This window comes from Heterocephalus glaber, unplaced genomic scaffold (genome assembly GCF_053883595.1).
Source record: "Heterocephalus glaber isolate CG9 unplaced genomic scaffold, H.glaber_assembly_v1.0 deba00001606, whole genome shotgun sequence".
NCBI classification, from domain to species: Eukaryota; Metazoa; Chordata; class Mammalia; order Rodentia; family Bathyergidae; genus Heterocephalus; species Heterocephalus glaber.
Genome location: NW_028258377.1, coordinates 27,794,714 through 27,816,616, shown reverse-complemented (window position 1 = coordinate 27,816,616; position 21,903 = coordinate 27,794,714). Strand labels below are relative to the sequence as shown.

Here is a 21,903-nt window from a genome sequence, read left to right as displayed (position 1 = left end):
ATCTTCCAGATGTTACAGGAAACACTCAGTTTTTTCCCATTTGAGATAATGTCTTTTCTTTGTCCTACTTAGCCTTTATTATATTGAGGTATGATTATATACTAATTTGTTCAGAATTTTTATCATGAAGTCATGGTGAATGCTATCAAATGCTTTTTGTGTATCTGTTGAGAGGATAAGATGCCTTTACTTCTGTTGATATGATATACTACATTTAATGATTTGTGTTTATTGAACCATCCTTGTATCTCTGGCATAAATCCCACTTGAGCATGATGCACAATCTATTTTATGTGTTGTTGAATTTGGTTTATTAGTATTTTTGTGAGAATATTTGCATCTAGATTTATCAGGGATACTGATCTGCACTTCTATTGTGTCCTTGTCTGCTTTCAGTATCAGGGAAATGCTGTCTTATAGAATGGGTTTGGAATTCAATTTTTTTCAATTTTTTGGAAAGCGTTTGAAAAGAATCAGTGGTCATTCTATACTGTTTGGTACAATTGAACAATGAAGCCATTCAGTCCTAGATTTTTCTTCTTTAGGAAACTTCTTATTAGTCTCTCACTCTTGTTATGCATTATTGGTCTGTTCTGATTTTCTATGTTTTAATGATTCCAATTAGATAGGTTATATGTGGCTTTCCAGTTTCCCTAGGCTTTCCAATTTGTTGGGGTATAGTTTGTCAGAATATTTCCTAATAAACCTTTTTATTTATATGATATTAGTTATAATGTCTTCTTTGTAGCTCTGATTTTACTTTTGGGAGATTTTCTCTTTTAATCTTATTTAAACCACCTAAAGTTTTACCAATTTTTAAAATCTTTTCAGAAGGTTGTTTATCTCATAGATCTTTCATATATTTTTAGTCTTCATCTCATTTATTTTAGACTTTTATCATCTCTTTCTTCTACTAATCATAGATTTGGTTTGGTAATCTTTCTAGTTCCTTGAGTTGCAATGTTGGATTGTTTATTTAAAATTTTTCTTTTTTGAGTATAGGTGCTTATCGCTTTGTACTTCCTACTTAGTACTGCTTTTTCCATATCCCATACATTTTTCTATGTTGTTTCCATTTTCTTTTGTTTTAAGAAATTTTTAAATTTCCCTTTTAATTTTTTCATTGACCCATTTTTCACATATGAGCACGTTGTTTAGTTTCATAGTTCGATACAATCCGATTTCTCTAATTTTGCTTTCATTTCCTGAGATTTTAGGGTCTTGGATAAGTGTTTTCAAATTGGCTCTGTGAATCCTCTTCGTGGACCACTGTAGGGATGGGAAAGAATAAGAGTGAGTGAGGTTCTGGGGGCTGTTAGAGCTACTCTGCTTTCATCAGTTTTATTGAGGCTGGTAATTATTTTCACTTGCACAAAGGACTTTGAAAAGCACAGATATCTCTCTTCCTTTTAGTAACAAAAATCCTATGATTGCAGCCTAATTATCATTTTATTCATGAAGAGTTAGATGAGAGAAGTGAAATTTTCTTGGGGTCACACCACTAGTAAGAGGACATGTAGGTCCAATAAATTTCACAAATGTTATTTTTTTTAATTTAAAGATTATAAAATTGGTTTATTGTAAAAGCAATTCAAGAATAACTGGTTAAAATCTTATCCCCATGCTACCCAATACAAACAAGAAGCATTAAAACACTTTTACATTAGGAAAAAGGACATAAAGCAAGAAAGACCACATTAAGGCTGTGATTCAAACTCAAAAGGAGAAAGGACTCTTAGATCTCCTTCAGATCAGTACAAAAGGTTCGATAAGATACAAAGCACTGTGTCAGGTACACAGTGCTGCTACAACACTGAGGTATATTTGAGCAAGTTAAAGTCCAGGGGAAATGGAGACTATATATTCTTGTTTTGTGGGTGTATTTAAGTGATTGAAATTTTAGGAACAACTGCCTTTAATCATAGCAAGATGCAAGACAAGTCTTTACTAAAGAGAAAACGTTTATAAAGTTTTCTATCAAGGTCTCACTGACTCTGCACAACCCACACCCACCTTCCCACCTTCCCGCTAAGCTAAAGCTGCTCTGCTGATATATATATATATATATATATATATATATATATATAATCTTCACTTGTATCTTACTGGCAAATCGTAGGCACTCCTTCTAAGTAGCTTTGATCTTCTGCATATTAACAACCATCACAACATCCTGCATCATCCATATGCTCAAAGTTGTATTCTAGGTAGAATTTCATTATTGTTCTAAAACTCAATACATTTGCACAGTGGCCAAATCCCCCCAGACTTAATTCAAGATTGAATCTTTTTGCTGTTTTTTAAACAAATTCTGTAGAGTCAATTATGATGAATGACCAACCTATGAATCATTATATACAGTACAATGATTGCATTATTTTTGAGTACTGAAAGTATTTAAATTAAAACTTCTTACTTCCACTTTTGCATTCCTCCAAATTGATGGGTGTTATTTTCTTAAATCACTGTGTCCTAGCACTTTTTTGTTAAAGGCAAAATTTCTCCTTTACCTAATATGAAGACTTCTTCAGACAACATAGTGGTCCCAGGGGCCAAGTGGAAAGCATTTTTAAAAGACCAATCTTAAGTTAAGCTTTATCAATGTGCTCTTTCTTTTTCTTTCTTTCTTTCTTCTTTCTTTCTTTCTTTCTTTCTTTCTTTCTTTCTTTCTTTCTTTCTTTCTTTCTTTCCCTTTCTTTCTTTCTTTCTCTTTCTCTCTCTATTTCTTTCTCTCTTTCTTTCTTCTTTCTTTTTTTTTTTTTTTTGTACCGGGGATCGAACTTAGGACCTTGTGCAACAGATGGCAGAACCACTGAGCTAAATCTCCAGCCCTATCAGTGTACTCTTGATCTGTGTCAACTGAATGAATTTGTTTTTTGGCAACTTTTAAAGGGTATGTGTGTTGACTACTCAAGCTGCTCAAGAATCTTTATAAATATTTGTGGGCAAATTCAGACTATAGGAAGTTTTTCTAAATCGTTACAAAGTTAGAAGAAACTAGTGTTTTGCCTGGGAACATGCTTACTTCATTTAATTGTTTTGTCCTTTGACTTTATAATGCGAGACCATTCAGCAGTTAACTTAGTGTAGGCAACAAGAAATGTAACCTTTTTACTAGGTAAAAACATATACTATCATACAACTAATTATGAAATTGAATGAAATTCTATGTATTTCTACAATTTCTGAAGTTTCTTTATTCATTTCTACTTTTTTTCCATTTTGGTCAGAGAAAACAATATGACATGATTTTGATTATTTTGAATTTGTTAAAACTTGTTTTGTGCAAGACATGTTTATTCTGGCAAATGCTACATGTGCTGATGAGAAGAATGTGTATTCTGCAGCTAATGGAGGAAACGTTCAGTAAATGTGTAATAAATACATTGGGTCTATAGCATAATTTATGTTGATTTTTTGAATTTTCTCTACTTGGTTGAAAATGGAGGGTTGAAGTCTTTACTATTGTGTTGAAGTCTATCATTTCCTTTAATCTAATATTTGCTTTATATAATTGGATACTCTGGTATTGGGCACTTATATATTTACAATTATAATACTGTACTGTTGAACTGATCCATTAATCACTATACTGTAGCCTTCTTTGTCTCTTTGTAGGTTTCTTAAACTTAACTTATGGCTATTTTATCTGATAAAAGTATAGGTACTCCTGTTGACATTTGTTTTCCATTTGTGTGGAATCTTTTCCCATTCCTCTAGTTTACATTGGTCCCAGTTGAAAAATCCAGGATAATCTCATCTAAAATTTTTAAATAGATCACATCTGCAAAGTTTCTTTTGTCATGTAAGTTAATCTGTACAGATTTTGGAAGCTAGGATATGGATATTTTGGGGAACCATTATTTTGTCTATGACATCTTCTAATTTCTAACGGTTTCCTGTAACTTTCTTATAGTTTCCATCTCTGCTAAAATTCTCTGTGCAAATGCCTGCAATTTCTGTTAATCCTTTAACATGTTAATCATGTATATATTTAAAGACTGCCAATAATTCCAATAATTGGGTCATCTTTGATTCTCATTCTTTTGTCTTCTGATCATGGATTTTGTTTTGGATTTTGTGTGTGTGTACCATAGAGGTTTTCTTTGCTTTTATTTTTTTAAATTTTTAATTAATTTTATTGGTACATTTTAGGTATACAATATAATGACATTCATCATTGGAAATTTGCACCTTTACATAATCTCTCTTAGTTCTTTTTTTTTTTCCCCATTTCCCTGCCCTTCCTTCAACCCCTCTATCCCTCCTTATTTACAAAGACTTTGTTTCCATTTTTTTCATTTTCTCATATTAATTCCATTCCCTTCTTTTCTTTCCCCTACCCCTCCCATTTCCTCTTCCCCTTTGCCCCTTTTCTTCCTATTTCACATTACCTATTATACCTTTTAGTCTTTATTTTTACTTTCAGTTTCTCACACCAGAGAAACTATTCGGTATTTATACATGTGTGTCCTATTTATTTCACTTAAGAGTATGATCTCAATAAGCATCCATTTAGCTGTAAATGTCTCTAGTTTTTTATTTTTTTATGCCTGAGTAGTACTCCATTTTATAAAAAAAAACACATTTTCTTTAGCCAGTCTCCAGTTGATAGGTAATTGGGCTGTTTCCAAACTTTAGCTATTACAAACTGTGCTGCCATGAACATGGGTGCACATATATCACTGTGGTATGATTCTTTTAATTCTTTGGGGAAGATACCCAGGAGGGGAATAGCTGGTTAAATGGGACCTCTAGTCCTAGTTCTTGGAGGAATCTCCATACTGATTTCCACAGTGGTTGCAGCAGTCTACCCTTCCACCAGTAGTTTTTGATTGAATGCCAGACATTTCCTGTAACATAAAGAATACTGAATAACATTTATATTTGGAAATAAATACATTTCTTTTCATGCATTAAGTGTGGGGGATTGAATTAATCTTCTCAGGAGTTTTATTCATTTTGGATTTGTTTTTTACCATAGATTTCTTCAACATTCTACAGGTTTTTAATTACCAATAGTGTTTTGAGCATAAGCTGAGGTTAAGGTTGCCAGCGGACTTTTTGGTTTATTTTTCAATTTTTTGGTTCCCCTCTAAGGTTCCTACCTTCTGTGGATGCCAGTGGCCCAGAGGAAGCTCTGCATGCTCTTGTGGCAGATTCTGCTGCTTTAGGCTGGTGGATAAGGTCAGGATGTGTTCTGTGATCCTATTATTGCCTCAGTCAGGAAAACTCACGTGTGCCTTGGCCTTAGGAATGAGGATTCTCAACACTCCTGTACTTCTTCATTGCCAGTAGCCAAACTCTACTTTGTATCTGCAGAATGAAAGCATTATACTCTTCATCCAGTGGCAGGAGACCTATAGTGTCATTACTTAGAGATCATGCATTCAGAAATCCTTTTTGGTCCCTTCTTCTTGGGTGGAATGTTATTTCTCATTTATTCCCAATACTGTAGACTCTTTATCCTTTAGGAGTTGTGAAGTGGGTTGCTTCTTTCAGATCCTTAAGTAAAGAACCGATTTGGAGGTCAGGGCTTATTTTTCTAACTGTCAGAGAGGCTTTCTGTGTCATGTGATTGGAAATTTTTTTTTAAATAACTGATGAAACTCCATAAAATAATTTTCAAGTATGTCCAATTCTCTTTTTGTTGATGGCTCCCAGCGTTTACATTGTCACATTAATCCACATTTGAATTTTAACAATTCACTGACAATTTTTAAAATGTTTTCATTAGTAAACATCTGCAGTACACAATGATTACATTACCATGAGGAGTTGGTACATGTACATAACACATAATAATTCTTTATTTTAATCCTTTCCCCTCTCCTCCTTCCCTGCTCCTTCTAACTTGGTTTCCTTCCCACTTGAGAAAGCTCTATTTTTATTTTATTTTCTTGAATTCTTATTTTTTCTATACTCTTTGTCTTCCCTCCTTTCCCTTCCATCTGTCTCTTGTTCCCCCAACCATTTGAAAAAAAAAATTTCTACTTCCTACTTTTCTTTTATTTTGATTTTTATGTGTATGTACATATTTTTAGTTTCTCATGTTAAAGAAACCATGTGATATTTAAGTGTGTATGTCTGACTTGTTTCACGTAATATTACAGTCTCAAGGTGCATCCACATATCTACAGATGCCTCAAGCTTATGTTCTTTATGGCAGAGTAGTACTCCACTATAAATAAATACCACATTTTATTTCTTTTCTTCCATCAATGGGCTAATAGGCCTTTTTCCAGATTTAGCTATTATAAACTGTGCTGCTATAAACATTGGTGTGTATATATCCTTATGATATGATGACTTTAACTCTTTAGGGAAGATACCTAAAAGGGGAATAGCTGGGTCAAATGGAATTTCTATTTTTAGATTTTAGAGAAATTGCTACACTGATTTCTATAGTAGTTGTATTAGTTTACATTCCCCCTTTTTCCTCAAATCCCCAACATTTGTTATTATTTGATTTCTTAATGACAGTTATTCTTTCTAGAATAAGATGTTATTTCAGTATCGCTTTACATTGCATTTCTCTAATGGCCAGCCATATTAAGCATTTCTTCATGTCTTTACTGGCCATCTGTACTTTTTGTACTTTTTCTTTTGAGAAATTTCTATTCGTTTCAGTTGCCTATTTTTGATTGGGTCTTTTATTTTGGAAGTTCTAATTTTTTTGTTTTTACTTCTTTTTGTACTCTAGATACTAGTCTACTGTCCAAGGAATAGCTGGCAACGAATTTTTTCTATTCTGTATGTTGTCTCTTAATTCTGTTGGTTGTTTCCATTGCTGTGCAGAAGATTTTTGTTTGATATATCATTTATTTGATATATTATTTGATATATAGATATATATTTATTTGATATATTTATTTGATATATTATTTGATATATATTTATTTGATATATTATATTGATTTATTTGATATATCCCATTTGTTGGTTCTCAGTATTATTTTTTGTGCCATTGGGGTTCTGCTCAGAAAGTGCTTGTTTAGGCCTGCATCTTCAAGAAGATCATCTTCCAGTAGACCAGAGATTTCTGTTTTAACATTTAGATCTTTGATCCATTTTTATTTTAGTTTAGTATACGATAAGATATATGGATGTAAACTCAGTCTTCTGCATGTGGATATCCAACTTCCCAGCACCATTTTTTAAAAAGGCTATTATTCCTCCAATGTATGTTTTTGGCACCTTTGTCCAAAGATCAAATAGTGGAATATGCCTTGAGGTTGTTTTTCCTTTCTCTATTCTGTTCCATTGATCCACCTGCCTATTTTTATGCCAGTATCATACTACTTTTTTTGGAACCAGGGATCGAACTCAGGAACTTGTGCTTGCAAGGCAGGTGGTGGAACCACTGAGCTAAATCCCTGGCCCCATGCTATTTTTAATTACAGTAGCTTTGTAATATGACTGCAAAACTGAGAATGTGATTCTTCCTGCTTTACTTTTGTTGCCCAGAATTGCTTTTGGTATTCTGGGCCTCTTCTGGTTACATATGAATTTTAGGATTGTTTTCTCTGGGTCTTTAAGAAATGCTTTTCATATTTTTATTGAGATTGCATTAAATCTATGTTTCAGTTTTGGAAGTACAGCCGTTTTGATTCTAGTAATTCCTCCTATTCAGGAATAGGGGATCTCTCCATTTTCTGATGTGCTCCTTGATCTCTTTTTTCACAGTGATGTCATTTTCACTGTACAGGTCTTTCACTTCCTTAGTTAGGTTAATTCCTAAGTATTTAACTTTTTTGATGTTATTGTGAATGGTATTGTTTTCTTAATTTCCCAGTGAGCTCATGATTAGTGTATAGGAATGCTATTTACTTTAGTGGTTATTTTATATCCTGCTACATTTGCTTATTAATTCTAGGAGTCTTTTGGTGGAGTTTTTTGCATCTTGTAAGTAGAGGTTCATGTCATCTGAAAATGATACTTTGACTTTGTCCTTTCCTATACATATTTTTATTTCTTTCTTTTGCCTGGTTGCTCTAGCTAATGTTTCAAAGACTATATTGACAGGAGTTGAGATAGTGGATATCCTTGTCTTGTTCCTGATTTTATAAGGAAAGCTTTCAGTTTTTCCCTATTTAATATGGTGTTGGTAGTATGTTTGTTATAAATGGACTTTATCAGTTTGAGAAAAGGTCCTTCTACGCCTATTTTCTTTAGGCTTTTTATCAGGAATGGATGTTGGATTTTGTCAAAGGCTTTTTCTGTATCTTTTGAAATGATCCTATGATTTTTGTCCTTGTTTCTGTTTGTGTGATGAATTACATTTATTGATATGTGTATGCTGAACCATCCTTGCATCTCTGGGATGAAGCCTACATGGTCATCATATATGAACTTTTTGATAATTTGTTGCATTCTGATTGCAAGTATCTTGTTAACATTTTTGCATTTATGTTCATTACAGAGATTAACCTATAATTTTGTTTTCTAGTTGGATCCTTGTCTAATTTTGGAATAAGGATAATGCTAGCTTCCAAGAATGTCTTTTGTAGTACTCCCTCCCTTTTAATTTCATTAAAGATTTTGAGGAGTATTGACATTAGATATTTAATGAAGTTCTTGTAGAATTTGGTAGTGAGTCATCAGGTCCTGGGCTTTTCTTCATTGGTAGGTTTTTTATTATGATTTCAATTTCATTGTCAGTTATTTGATTATTCAGGATTTTTAAGTTTTTTTCATTCCATTTTGGTAATTCATATCTTTCCTTTTCTTCTGAATTCTCCAATTTTTTGGAATACATGTTTGTGAAGTAGTTTTTAGTAAACTTGTGGATTTTGGTGATGTCTATTTTGATTTCACCTTTTTTATTTCTAATTGCATTGATTTATGTCTTTTCTTTCCTTTTTTTTGTAAGATTGGCTATGGGTTTTTCTATCTTTTATTCTTTCAAAGAACCAGCTCTTCAATTCATTGGTTCTTTATATTGTTTTTGTAGTCTCCATTTCAGTTATTTCTGCTGTGTTCTTTACAATTTCCTTTTTTGTACTAGCTCAGAATTTGTATTGTTCTTTATTTTTCCTAGGACTTTGAGGTGCAACATTAGGTTATTTATTTGGGCTCAGTCTGTTTTTCTGATTTGGACTGTCATATCTTTAATCTTCTCTGTTAGGACTGCGTTCACTGTGTTTAAGTTCTGGTTTGTTGTATTGGCATTAGCATTTAGTTCTAGGAACTATCTTATTTCTACCATAATTTCTATGACCCATTGACTATTCAAAAGTGGGTTGTTTAATTCCCATATGTTTGCATAATTTCTGTGGCTTCTTTTGCCATTGATTTCTAACCTTATTGGTCTGTAGTCTGACAGTGTGCCAGGTAAAATTTTGATATTTTTGCATTTATTTAAGCATATTTTATTAGCTAGTATGTGGTCTATTTTGGAGAAAGTTCCATGTGTTGCTGAAAATAATGTATATTGTGTTGTTGTTGGGTAGAACATTCTGCATATATCTGTTAAATCCATTTGTTTGAAGGCTTTTTCAACTTAGATATTTCTTTTTTTTGTGTGTGTAGTTGATCTATTTTTGATAGTAGGATATTGAGGTTTCCCACAATAATTGCATTGATCTTTATGTGATCTTTTATGTCCAGTAGTGTTTTTTTAATAAACTTGAGTGCACCATAGTTTGGTGCATGTATGTTTGTAATTATCTCTTCTTGTGTAGTAGTTCCATTAACCAATATGTAATATTCTTATTTGCCTCTTTTGATCAGTTTTGTCTTAAAGTCCATTTTTTGTGATATAGGATAGCTAATCCTGTTTGGTTTTGGGTTCCTGTTGCATGGAATATTGTTTTCCATCCTTTGATTTTTACTCTACAAATATTTTGGGGGAGTAAATGAGTTTCTTATATATAGAATGTCATTAGATTTTGTTTTTTGATCCATTCTGCTAATTTTTGTCTCTTGATTGGAAAATTGACACCATTTACATTGATAGTTATAACTGATAGGTATTAAATTTTCCTGCTAATGTATTATTTTCATGCTTCTGTTTTCCTTTTTTCCCTTTTAATTTACAGCTTGCTGTACCTGGTACATTCATACTAATGGATCTTTTGGTATTTTTAGCTTCATCATCTCCTTATAGGATCTTTGAGAATTTTCTGGAGTGTTCGTTTGGTGGTCATGAATTTTTTTACGTGGTCTCTATCATAGAAATACCTTATTTCTCCATGAATTTTGAAAGATAATTTTGCAGGATATATAAGTTTGGGTTGCAAGTTGTTTACTTTTAGCACTTGAGCACTTCATTTTAAACTGTTCTTGCCTCTAAGCTTTGTGTTGCAAAGTCTGCTGTAATTCTGATGGGTTTACCTTTATATATGATTCATCATTTTTCCCTAACAGCTTTAAAGATTTTGTGCTTGAGTGGAGTTTTTGGTATTTTCATTATAATATAATGCGGAATGTTTTCTTTTTTCCTTATCATGGCTGTCTGTGGTTCTATATGTCTCACTTATCTGTATGTTGATTCTTTTTCCATGTTTGGAAAATTTTCTGCTATCATATCTTGTAAACAACTTTTTATGCCCTTTGTGCTGTCTTCTGATTTTTCACTAATTCCAATTATTCTTTTTTTTTTTGGTACTGGGGATTGACCTCGGGACCTTGTGCTTGTGAGACAGGTGGCGGAACCACTGAGCTAAATCACCAGCCCAGGTTCTTCTTAAATTAATCTTCTTTATGTCATCTAGAGCCCATTGGATCAGGTTTTCATTTTTTAAATTGTTTTTAAGGTATCTCTGATTAATTGGTCAACAACCACACACCTGTCTTATAGATCCGGCACCACATTGTTTGCTTCTATTGCCTACACTTTCAGTCATACTGTTAATCTCCTGAACTTCTGTTTGGAACTTACTACACACTCAAATTCTTTTCCTATGCTGAGTATTCATGTTTTTCATTCCTTTCTTTAGCTCTACTAGATCTTTATGAGTGTCTTCTGTAGACTCACTGATAATTTGTTTCATTAGGATCATTATCTATTTAATTATATCTTCCTTGACTTGGCCAAGCACATGATTGATGTGTTTTATTACCTCCACTGATATTCTTTCAAATATTTCTTTTGTATGGCCTTTGATTCCCTTGCCCTCCATGTCCCGTGGATCTGTTTTGGGAAAGTTGGGAGGTTTTGGAGGTGTTTTATTGCTTTATCTTCTCATATTTCTATTTTATTTGTCTATTGGTTTTCTGTGTTGAGGTTTTCTGGTTAATTTAGTTTGGTAGCTTTGTTGCTATTATGGAAATCTCTTTAATGTCTCCTTTTCAGAGATATCTTCTGGATGTGGCTAACTATTGGCCTTTGCTTCTATTCCAGGATCTAGGTACCTCTGTTTATTGGGAGAGGAGGTTGCAGCTTATTTGGTTCATACCCAGTTCTTCAAAAATGGGCTGCAGTATTGTTTACGACACCAAAACAATCCAGATATTAGCATAAAGAGAAAACCAATTGACAGCAACTGCTATGTTACTTTGACTATAGTACAATAATATAGTCAGCAACAACAATAGAGTTATATACTGGTACTGACAAACCGTAAGAACCAATCCTGTGCCATCCTTAACCAAAGCATAAAGATCCGTTATAAGCACTAAGGTAAACTGGACATTGACCTATGATAAATCAGACCACTGGTCTCCACTGGATATAGGGAGCAGTGCAAGAGTTCAAGGAGACCACAGGACTCAATACCATCACCTTCCGATCCAGATTTCTCTGAAGATTACACCCACTGAAACTGGCCTCCCAGCACAGAATGCAGGCCCTGTGTCCTTGGCCTGAGGGAATCTCAAGGTATCTATGTCTAGCCATCACCCGTTCTGTGTCTGTCTCCCATGTCACCCAGTCTCTCTAACATTTCGGTCTCAGAGTGAAACTTTCCTCCAGGGTGTTGGTTTTGTCCTCAATCAGGTCTGTCTGGTCATCATTTGGTTGCCACTGCCATCCTGTGCTCAGGGCAACCAAAGTGCAGAGCCAGCTAGGAGTTTATAGTTTGACCCTTGTGGCTAGTTGGGCAGGTGGACTCCACCTCCTCCTTGTGTGGCACAATGTGGTGATGGTGTAGTGAGTGTGCTTCTACTCACGTGGCATCATGGCGTGGCAGGGTCTTATTGCAAAATTAATTGTTACCTTTCTCCCTCATCATATGGTGTCCTGTATTTTTCTTGTATCCAGTCACAGATAATATAGTCATGTTCCACTCCTCTTTGTGGTTATAGGATTCCTCCCTGAATTTTGGGCTACTGGTTCTTGTGACAGCTCACCTCTTTGGGATGTAACAATAACAAAAGTTGTAATTTTCTAGTTTACTCAGCTTCCACCACAATTGTTCATGTGTGAGTGAGATTCTTTCCAAATTTCTATAATCTTCAGTAGAAGCAGAACTAGCTAGAAAAGTGCTCACAAAACTATTGAGACTGTCCTTTCCAAAAAGGAGAAACGTTTTGGTTACCCGTGCAATCTCATTCTTTTCTATTAACACTACTCTTTAGTAATTAAAATGATAATAATATTGTGGTTGACCTTTCACTAAATACTATGTTCCATTCAGACATATGTACTTTATATGCATGATGTACATTTCAATAGTTTCAACCAACCTGGAAGGCAGGTACCATTATTGTTGTCTCCAGGGAAAACATGGAAAGAGATATTTAAAACTTTTCCAAGTTAATGAATGTAAGACAAGGTATTTAAACTAGGTAAAACAGGTACAAAGACTCTACCTTCCAACTTAATCACTGATTTTCTTTATTTTTACCTAAATGTTACCTTACTGAAATGACTTTTTTCATTTCTTATATTTATTATCATCAAAATTTTATTTCCTTACTAGACTTCTAGATATAGAACTAGATTTGGAATTCTGTCTGATTTTGTCTGATTTACCCTTACGGCTCCCAAGTGCTTAGTACAGGGCCTTGGAACCTACACAGGTTTTTCACATGAGTTGGCCAGTTAATCACCTCCAACTCATCTGCACAGATTTGGAGAATGGATATCTCACTTTATGTTATTCGATTTAAGAGAACAGAAGACAATATCTGAAATCGTCATAAATATGTCCTTTCTGGACATATTCAGCAGCTGCTGCTGAGTTTGAGGGAGCTATAGAGTACCCAGGAATTATTGTATCATCTCCTACTACCTGACTCTCCAGTACATTCCTCATCTTAAATGTGTGATTCATTATCTAATGTTTCTTGTCAAAGTTAAAAGCACCAACAGCTACCTTGTAATTCAGATAGAAACCATAACACAATCTGTTTCTTATTTCTGACCTCCACTCACTTTATCTAGTGTAGCACCAAGAACGGTGGATTCCAGTTCCTCAGTAATTCTTGAAGTACTTTCTTCATATCTTCTACTATCACTCTAGTGTAGGACATACTTATCTTGTTTGAATCTGTACAATATCCCTTCAACTATTCTTTCCACTTGTAGCGTTTATCTTGATTAATGTTTCTCGCATGTCAGAGATAGAATGATCTTTCTAATACATCAATTGGTTATGGCTTAAAACCCTTGAGTAGCTCAGAAAAGAGAAATAAACTCTGTAAGTTTTCTAATTACCACTAGTGAATAGTCAGTCCATTCCATGTTAGGATTTTAGCCCAGAAATAGTGAAGTCAGCTTGTCTCTGTTCTACAGTGATGAACGTCTCATCTGGGAAAATTTAAAAACTGCAATCACTCAATCTGTAGAAGGTGGTATCAACTAGGGGAAAATTTACTTATATATCTGATGACTAGTATTAGCTATTATCCGGACATCAGCCAGTGATTAGGTAAGCTACCTATATGTGACTTTTTCCAGTTTTCTTTTTGTAAGGGTTAGTTTAGGAATCCCTGACTATAAGATGGCAGAGTCTAAAAATCTAATGTCCTCTGGGAGTAAAACATAAGTACATGATGTTTTGTTATCTAAGTTCAGAAATCAGAATATTCACCCAGGTTCGGGGGGGGGAGGGCATGGACTCCACAATTTGGTAGGAGAAACCTAGGGTGGTCACATTTTGGAAGAGTACGTGGAATGGAAGATACAGTTATAGTCATCTTCCCAGAATTTGCTTAAGGTCTTTCATGATTTGAGCTTTGCTTGCATCTCTCTCACATTCCTCCCGTCTACCTTGAAGCATGCTCACCATGGCACCCCTGAAGCTTGAATGAGCTGGCCTGTGGCAGGTGCTCAAAATAATTGTTGAAATAATAAAATACTGTGTTTTCTTGGCAATCAATAGAAATTTGTTTGGAGTATTCATGGGGCTGGCCAAAGCTCTTTGAAGATGGCTCCATGCTGGACTAGTGCAATTTGAACTGTCATTAAGAGAATTCTTCAGAACCCAGCCATTAATCTATTGTTTCAGCATCCCAAGGTTTCTTGCAAGCTAATTCTCTGCACCTCTCACTCAAATCAACATTCTCTGCTCAAAGTAAAGAAGCTAAATTGGTTATATAAGAACTTGCCAAGCAAAGAGCATCCAAAAATTGCTGCCAGAAACTCCGCTAGGAATTGAAAAGAAGAAATTGTGTGAGTTTTCCTCCCTCAAACTGGGCAGCAGGGATATGTGGGCTTTTCAGTCTTTCTATAAACATTGCTATGGTAACCGACAAGTAATTAGCTGTTTATCACACACACTCAGAAGCATACACAGAGTTTCAAGCTGGAGTTCTCTTGCTGTAACAGCCTGTTAAAATGAGGAAAAGAAATCTATTTGTAGACTGTTCTTAAAATTATGGGTTTTTTTGTTTTGTTTTTTAAAATCTTCCCATTGTGCATTTTCTGAGAATACAAAAATACTTGTGGCATAGACAAATATTAAACCAACCATATTCTCAACCCTTCCTTAAATATTGCTTCTTTTATAACTCTATTAAAAATAAAATTTGGGATTAATAAGTATCCATTTTGAAGTTTGAAGTGAGGAGCTGAGAGAAGAAATTATAAAGCAGAGAGGCAGCAATAACAATAGTAGAACTAAGAGTGAACTCACCTATTAAGGAAATATGTAAATAAGCCAAATTTCATTTCAACCAGCGATTATAATGCCTATTATTTTCTTCCTATTCTATGATATACTGCACAGTGCTATAGATAAGACAGATACTAAAAAGAGAAATTGCTTATTTTAATCCCAATCTGAATTATTTTTTGAGACTACCCAAGCCTATTGTGCATTTTACTCACATAATTCCTCAAATAACCTTCCACCCATATGTAATTGTATCCTATTTATGCATAATCAGAAGAGGCACTTAGAGGAAAAACAAGTTCATAATAAAATCTGCAATAAAGATTAAGAAGAGCCTAATTAATATTTTTGAGGGGAATGAACTCTTAATGCCCACTTTATAATTATGCCATTTAAATTCCTTGAAGCACAAGTTTGTTTTGAAAGTTAAAAAAAAACTTTGAAAAAATTACTAACGTACCTATTTTATCTTGCTTAAAGAAACATGGAAGCATATGTTTCTGTGGCATGTAGACAGAATCTAAGCTAGCCTAATATTTATTAAATGATAGCAACATATTATAGATCAATGTTTAAAGAACATATTTTAGAAAGTGTGCTAATGTGTTTCTCAGCAAGGAGCTCGTACCCCTTTATCACTTCTCTTCAGGAGGCCATCTGGTACCATACATTAGCAAGGAGTAAGGTTGAAGAAGACGAGTCATCAAGACAGGCAGGAAGCTGACATTGCAAACTCTTGAAAGAAATCATGATTGGAAATCTGAATGTGAAATGTGCCTCTTAATAAACTGTAACATCCTGGGCTATTACAGTTTATTCACAGGCAAACTTAACAAAAAACTGGCAGTATGGCTTCAGACTTTTGAAAGTAACATTTGGGAGTTTTCTTGGTTGTTAGAGCAAGAAGCCAGCACCACTAACCTCCCTTCCATTGTCAACAGTATTTCCTAGTCCCAGCCATTGCCTCAAACATCCTTGAAAGGGGAAAATGGTCTTCAGCAGTGACTCTGGTAGTTTACAGGTGTGTAGGAAGAGGACATACACTTATCCACATGCCTAGGATGCTGAGGATAAGTACTGCTTAATTCGGTCACAATACAACTTTCACTGGAAAGAAGAGATGTAATGCAACCCAGTATTGCTTAATTGAGGCCCTACTATGGATTAAATTGGGTCTTCCAGGATTTGTATGTTGAAGCCTTATCCCTGCCATGTGAATATATTTAGAGATTGGACCTATGAGAAGATAATTAAAGTTAAGTGAGGCCTAGAGGTCAAGCTGTCATGATGGGATTAAAAGACATATCAGAAGAGACTGTAGGCTCAGAGCCTGCTCCCTCTTGTCCCCACCACTACGTAAGTAGGGACACAAGAAGGTAGCCATCTGCAAGCCAGCAACCAGGCCTCCCTCTGCAGAAATCAAATCAATGGGCACCTGATCTTGGCATTGCAGCCTCTAAAACTGTGGGAGAAAAATTTCTGTTGTCAGTCTGTAGCATTTTGCTATGGCAGCCTGAGCTGCTCAGGATAGCCCCCAGAGGCTCTGATGGAGATACAGCTGGTAATGACACAGTCCACATGAGAGATTGTGCTGCATATGAAAACCCCAGTTTTTCCATATTACTACCCTTTTGCCTGTAAGTTTCCATCATTTAGTAGTTCTGATTTAGGGAATGTCTATAAAGCACTCTATGTTCTTTAGCATCAACTCAATCACTCTCTTCATTGCAGTAGGCCTGGGACACATGGGGAGAGAAAGAGCAAAGTGAATGAGCAGAGTCCCTGAGGAATGTCTCTGCCTCAAGTTTTCTTCTTTCTAGGAAGTCCCATTTTGTTACACTGCCATTCTCTTAGGGAAAGTTCACCACTATTCACCTTGGTAGGTAAAACAAGCATCTTTTCTTATCTTTCTTATAATCCTCACATTGTGTGGTGTTATTAACCTCATCCTTCCACACGAGCCATCTGAGGAGTTCGGTCACTTACCCAGAATCACAGGTCTAGATTCTGAGTTTGAGTCGAGGTGAGGCTAACCTCAAAGCCCAAGCACATGACTGTCATGAATATAAGAAATTCTTCCAAAGCGTTCTGTGAAATGGATGAACCTTTATAGAATGTGGAATTAATCTAATAAATGAATCCAGACTCATGGATTCGCTACTGGCTTAATAAGATACTTTTCCTAGGCAACATACTTTACTCTTAATAACTACCATTTAGCTGTACAAAGAATCTCAAATTGAGAAGTAAATTTTTTACCTTTGTAATTCAAAGCATACATTTTTTTCTATTGGAGAAATGAGTAAAAGGCCTCTTGTCAGGTTTATGATTTATTCAAAGCAAAGATCAAGAAGGCAAACTTCCACTTTCAAAAAGTTAGTGTGTTAAAATGAAAAATACTGGTTGTGGATCAAGGTGTTGATTATAAGTGTCTTCCTTTATTTTTTTTTCATGATTTCTATAATGTTATTAAATTGATTTCATGATGAAAAAATTATGACAATGTTTATAGAAAACTTACTGTTAAGTTCTAAATGTTTAGGGAACTACTAGATCATTTCATCCTTACACTAATCATGTGAGTTAATTATTATCATTATTTTCATTTTAGAGATGAGGAAACTGAGGCTCTGAGAGGTTTAATAGTAAAAAATGGAAAAGGCAAGATTTAAAGCCAGACATTCTTTTTTCCAGAGCCCATGCACTGAACTCCTATAATATACTGCTTCTTAAATGGATGAATCTAGCGAAAAAGAGAGGTCAAGGGCATTAAAATTTGGAGTTCTAGGACAGAAGTGAAGGGGTGGGAGGGAGGTCAGGCAACTAAGGAGCTGGGCACAGACTGCGAGCACCTGAAGTGAAATTTCTGCTGGTCCAGAAGAGATGGTAGAAAGAGCTTTGCTTTGTGGCAGTTCCCTTTCCAAAGTTAACATATCACGCCAAATTAACTACTCATCCTAAAATAAATGAGTGTTTAATAGCCTTAAATTCTCAGCCACAATAATCATATTTCATGCTTTATTTCACTTGGAGTCTCTCATCATGCATTACAAGGTAAATTCCTTTAATGTGTTAGCCTCATAATTAGTAACCTTACATAGTAAATTATTTTTTAGGTACTCTTATCTACAAAGGGCAACAACTATAATGCCATAGTGGTTTGTAAATAACAGAAACAAAATATGTTGTCTATAAACTAAAGCACTGATCAAGCAAAATAAGTTGGATATATATATATTAACCTATCAGCCCTCAAAAATAAAAATAAAAGTGACATTAGTTCTACCCAATGTGTAACAATTGCAGTAATACAAGTTAATTTGAAAGAGTAAATATCCACCTATTGTGTGTTCTATGAATTTCACCTCATCTGAGGAAAACCTTTTGGAAACAGTAGCAAAATTAACCAGTTGGAATAGCTACAAAGGACAAGGAAGCAATTTTTTTATCCAGTAGTTTATCTATCTTTCCATTTTATCCATCCATCCATCCACCCATCCATCTATTCATCTACCTACCTATCCTGCCACGCCCACCTGGCTGCCTATATCTAATGAATATTTGCTGAGCACAAACTGCCCATAGTTTAGGCAGGAGCTACCCATTTACTGCTGTATATTTTATTTAGGCACTTTGTGCTCATTTGTTTCTTATCTGTTATTTGTTTCTAAGTGTGGTCTGTGGACCAGCTGTCTCATAATCTCCTAGCAGTCTTATTAATTGCTGGCAAGAATCTTCAAATTTTAAAGTTGCAAAAAGAAAATATATCTACTATATTGTTAAAATGAATACTCCAACCAACTGTACTTCATAAAAATTCTTCCAAATAAGATTTAGGGAGGATAGATAAATAACTGCAGTTATTCAGAGGCATGTATTAGTCCCTAGATACAAAGTACCAATGACCTAGAGGATATGTGGAAAGATGCTGTAGAACTTGAAGGGGTATTTTCAGGAGCTGAGTTTTGTTAGGCTAGACTCCAGAGGTAAGATCCCAGATTGAGAGGGAGTGAAATCAAAGATCCCTGGGATCTTGGATCTCTGAAAAATTCTCAGACAATCCTGGCTTTCCATTCATTAATATCTTATTACCTTCTTTTATGGCCTCTTACCACTTACCATACATTTTAAAGCCCTGCATACTTGACTCTTTTTGAATTGGGATCAGAATCTAAGATTACAAATATGATCACTGACGAGGTATCTAGCTTCTCTGATTTTTAGTTTCCTTATCCGCAAAACGGGAAGGATTATACCAACTCTCAGACTATCTTGAATAAAATACTGCCTATTACATTCCTTTTAAGTTTTTAGATTTGCTTACCAACAGGTTATTCTGTAGATGGCTTTTAGCTACCTGCAAGGTCCCTAGCCACGTGGGACCTATTTATTGTTTACTCCTTCCTTCCATTTTATTTCCAAGTAAAGCAAAACATCTGCTCTAAAATGAAGGACCCTAGTTAGCAAGACAGACTCCATATTGCTGCTTGACCCACCTGCCTGCCCTTTAGATGAACTCAGAAGGAGGAAGCTTAAAAACCTCCTCCCCTTAGAAAGTCTCTTTAGAAATGATAATTAATCAACTATTGTCTTACAAATGTTCTAACAGCAGGACGTTCCGCTTCTGTACCTTTTGCTTGCTTTGCTAGTTCTATCCCATACGGGGGCCTAGGGACTGCTGGCTTCAAAGGTGTATAAAACATGTTTGTCTCCTCCCAGTCGGGGCTCGAGTCCGATGCTCCACTCAGGTCCCAGCCGGTAATAAACTCCTGTGTGGATTTAATATCGGTCTCTGGTTGGTTCTTTCTCACTGGGTGCAACATAAAATAAATCAAATCTCTCCTTTATATTACACTTGATTGTATCTAAAATGAAACACTAGTTGTACCCAACAAGTTGTTTTCAATAATTCAGAATATTTTTCCCACACATGTGCATAAGACAATAAAGTAATAAGCAATGCAGAATTTCATAGTAGATAGCATTATAAAAGATGATTGGGAACCTATACTAAATATAAGTGGTAAACTCCAGATATGCTTCCTATATAAATTTCATTAGAAAAATGATTCAGTCATTGAATCACTTCTTCATTCACTTATACATTATTTATTTGATTAATTGATTAATTTTATATGTGATAGTATGCCAGGATCTGCAGTTTCAGCAATAAATAAAAGCGCTGATAAACCTGCTCTCACAGAACTTACAGTCTTGTGAGGAAATAGAATCATGCTATTTTATACAGGTCAAAAGAATCAAGGAACAGGATCTTAGAAATGAAGTTCAGTAATATTTTAGTAAGTCAGTTTCATCTGTAGGTGGAGATTAAACTTGAGTCACTGTGTAGATCTATAGGGAATGGAAAAAAGATTGCACTGGAGAGAAGGGAAAAAGGATTAAACTGGGGAAAAAGTAACTGCAAAGAGAAGTTTATATTTTCATAAAAGTAAAGGGGATTGCTTTTAGGACCGATCCTGTCTCTTCTCTGGCTTTACAATGACTCTTTTATGTTAGCATAGCACTCTTCATGTTGTATCCAAAACTCATCCTGCTCAGATATAGTCAGTGAAAATGGTAGGTGACCCTCAAAAGATGAGTTGTTGGATGTGTGTTTGTTTGTGTGAGGATGTGTACATGTGTGTTACTGGGGTCTGGAGTGCTGAGGACTCCTAGAGAGTCTTTCTAGGTTCTTCTTGTTCTGAACAAAGATTGGACAAAACAAGAACAAAACATAGGAAAGTATTAAATTTACTAAAGGTAGGAAAGGAAACATGCTCTAGAGAGTGAGTGTGGGCCAACTGAAAGTAGAAAAAGAAGGGCTCTGCAAGGTGAGAGCAGACCACGGTGAAAGAGAACACAGTGGTCAAGAGTCTAATGGCAGCCATCTTTGCTATCCCCCAGTCCTCAGGCAGATGCCATGCCTAGGCCGTCTTATCAAAAACCTGGTTGACTTCTCAGGAAAAGAATTAAAAGTAGCAGTTTCTGACAGATTCCAGGTGCAGGGCTTGGGTGCATGTCTCCTGGATCTCTGTGATTGACAGGTCACACCCACTTGCTCAGCCTTTATACCACCCCTTAATCTCCTGCTACACATGCCTATGCACGTATAGTATATGTGCGTGCACTGGGTGGGTGTGGTTGGTGAACTAGGGTTGAACTTTCTATTCTGAAACTACAGTGTCTAGTAGTCCATTATGAAGGTTAGGGAAGTTGATAAAAGGAAAGAACAGTCATAAATAGGCCCTAGTCTAGTTCCGAATAAAAAATGGTCCCAGGAAGCACAGGGGAGCACAAGGTGACAACTGTTACCTTGAACCTCAGCAGATTGTCATGACTAGAACAGCAGTAAGCTTTATTCCAGGTCACATAGTGAGTTAGGAAGAGAGCCAAGGTGAGAGCAAAGGAGCTCTGACTTTTAGTCTGGTGTTCTTTCTACCACACCCTATTGCCATTGTCTGAAGCTGCATATTGGTACTGAGAGGGGACTCCTCCAGAAACCGGGTCAGGCAACTCATTTTTCACTGCATACATAACATACAAGTGAGAGACCCTTGTAACTTGCCTCAGTGCCCTTAATAATTAGTGTATCACTGTTCCCCTCCAGTGGTGCGGATCCACTGCCTGCAGTGAGAGACTGAATGTTGAGCTGCAGGTCACATTAAAAAAGGCTTAAGAAAGGCTCTATTTAAAAAGTTTTGTCCCATAGTACTAACATTTATTAGTGTTTGATGTTAGTGTCAAAGTCATTGGCATCATTCACACAACTAACATTAAAGTATTACATTTATTATGCCTTTTTAAGCAGCATATATAGTGTATATATGTGTGTATATATTTATGTGTGTGTGTGTATATATATATATATATATATATATATAAAAATATATATATTTTAACCCTT

General features: G+C 35.2%; 1 long non-coding RNA gene across 1 annotated transcript in view; it reads left to right on the top strand.

Annotated features, from left to right (window-relative positions):
- The window catches only part of LOC147822974 (uncharacterized), a 206,723-nt gene that overhangs the window by 3,956 nt on the left and 180,864 nt on the right, over window positions 1–21,903 (top strand). The window lies entirely within an intron of this gene.